The sequence below is a fragment of the Zingiber officinale genome, chromosome 5A, assembly GCF_018446385.1.
Source record: "Zingiber officinale cultivar Zhangliang chromosome 5A, Zo_v1.1, whole genome shotgun sequence".
NCBI classification, from domain to species: domain Eukaryota; kingdom Viridiplantae; phylum Streptophyta; class Magnoliopsida; order Zingiberales; family Zingiberaceae; genus Zingiber; species Zingiber officinale.
This window is the reverse complement of record NC_055994.1, coordinates 131,444,323-131,446,510: the sequence shown is the minus strand read 5'-3', so window position 1 is coordinate 131,446,510 and position 2,188 is coordinate 131,444,323.

Sequence of the window (2,188 nt, the reverse complement as noted above, 5' to 3'; positions counted from 1 at the left end):
TTTAATTGGTGTTTAAAATTTTATTTGCTTGGAGTTTTTTCTTGTGGCCGGCCATTATAAAATTGAGAAAGGAAATTATTTTTAATTAAATAAATTTTCCTTTTCAATGGCAAAAGAATTAAGGAAGTTTTTATTAAAATTTCCTTATTTGCCAAGATCAAGGATTATAAAAGAGGGGGTAGAGGAGGCTTCATGGCTAACGAATCTATTCTATTTTTCTCTCCCTCTTTTCTTCTTCTTGTGGCCGGCCCTAGCCTTTCTCCTTTCTTCTCTTTTGGTGGCCGAACCATACATCTCTTGGAGCTCTTGTTGGTGGCCGGACCTAGGAAGGAGAAGAAGAAGAGGAGGAAGCCTCATCTTGAAGATCCCTTGGAGTATTGGTGGTGATCAAGTTCTTCTTCCTTGGAGGTGGTTCTTCTTGTGGCCGAACCTTGCTTGGAGAAGAAGAAGGTGCGTGGTGGTTCTCGTCTCGGAAGATCGTCGCCCACACGACGTTCGGGATAAGAAGAGGAATACGGTAGAAGATCAAGAGGTTTTTCTAAAAGGTATAACTAGTAATTTTTCTTTCCGCATTATACTAGTTATTTTTTGAAATAATACTAAATACAAGAGGCTTACGTTCTAGTGTTTCGAATATGGTTTTTCGAAGTTGTGTTCTTTTGTTTCTTTCTTTTCCTTGTGATTTGATTGTTCTCTTTGGTTAACCTAAAGTTATTTTAGGAAATTAAATATTAGCTTTCTATTAAAGGTTTTGTCTAGTCGGTGGTGGTTGCTCCCATATCCAAGAAGGCCATGTGCCTCGCCACGTCAGTACTGGGAACCTTTTATGGAAATTAATATTTAATGGAATTAATAACTTAAGGAGACTTGGGTCAAACGTGTTAAGTTCCGCAGGAGATCCAAGTCAAAACCTAAAAGAACAAATAGATTAAGTTTTGGATCAAACGTGTAAAGTTCCGCAGGCGATCCAAAATTTAATTTAAAAGAACACATGGTAGCTAGGAAAAGGTTCAGACCTTTGTACAAAAATTTTGTACAGTGGAACCTATAGGTTTTCCGAGTAGCAACCAACAGAAGATAGATATAGTGTCAATTGTGATCAAGGAACAAAATGGGTATGGTATTAGGATATCAGGACCAACATGGGCCTAATATGATCTAATATCAGGCCCAGTGTGGACCTAATATGATCCAATATCAGGCCTAATTGTTGGAGTGTATACTGAAAGCCTAAGCTTTGTAGTTGTTCATTTAATTTATATTGTAGATAACATAGTATGTGGTGTCACATACAGAAGATGATGTTATTAGTACCTTATAAATTATAAACAGTAGCTCACGACCAGAATGGAAAGGAACAAATCATTAGAAGGTCGTAGTGTAATTAGGTATTAGTGTATCTTGACTATGTAATTACACTAGTACACTCAGAGTGTATTGAGTAGAACCATTTGAGGTCATTTCTTTTATACTGACTTTATAAAGGAACAAAGACCTCAGTTATTATGGAAGTGTGTGCTCTTAATCCTAATATAATAACAAGCACGTATATTTGATATTTATTTCTTTAATTTATCAATGGGTGAGATTTAGTTCGATGAATCAATAAATCCGATAAGTTGGGAAATGGTATCACTTATAGTGTGTGTTGTTGATTATAAAAGGAAACTGTGTCCTAGAGATACTAGGTTGATAATGTCCTCAAGAGGAGCTCATAAGGATTGTCATGTTAAACCCTGCAGGTGGACTTAGTCCGACATGATGATAAGGTTGAGTGGTACTACTCTTGGATTTAGATATTAATTAAATGAGTTGTTAGTAACTCACTTAATTAGTGGACATTCGATATCTTAAACACAGGGAGACTAACGCACTCATAATAAGAAGGAGCCCAAAAAATGTAATTTGGGATTGGTGCGGTAGTTCAATGATAGTTCTCTAGTGGAATGAATTATCATTGATAAAATTAAGTTGTGTGTTCGGGGCGAACACGGGATGATTAATTTTATCGGGAGACCAAAATCAATTCCTCCTCTCGGTCCCTATCGTAGCCTCTTATTTATAGAGTACTATACCCACCTTCTACACCTACCCAATAGGGGCCGGCCAAGCTAGCTTGGGAACCAAGCTAGGGCCGGCCTAGGTATGATATTGGGTGGCCGACCCTAGCTTGAACCCAAGCTAGTGG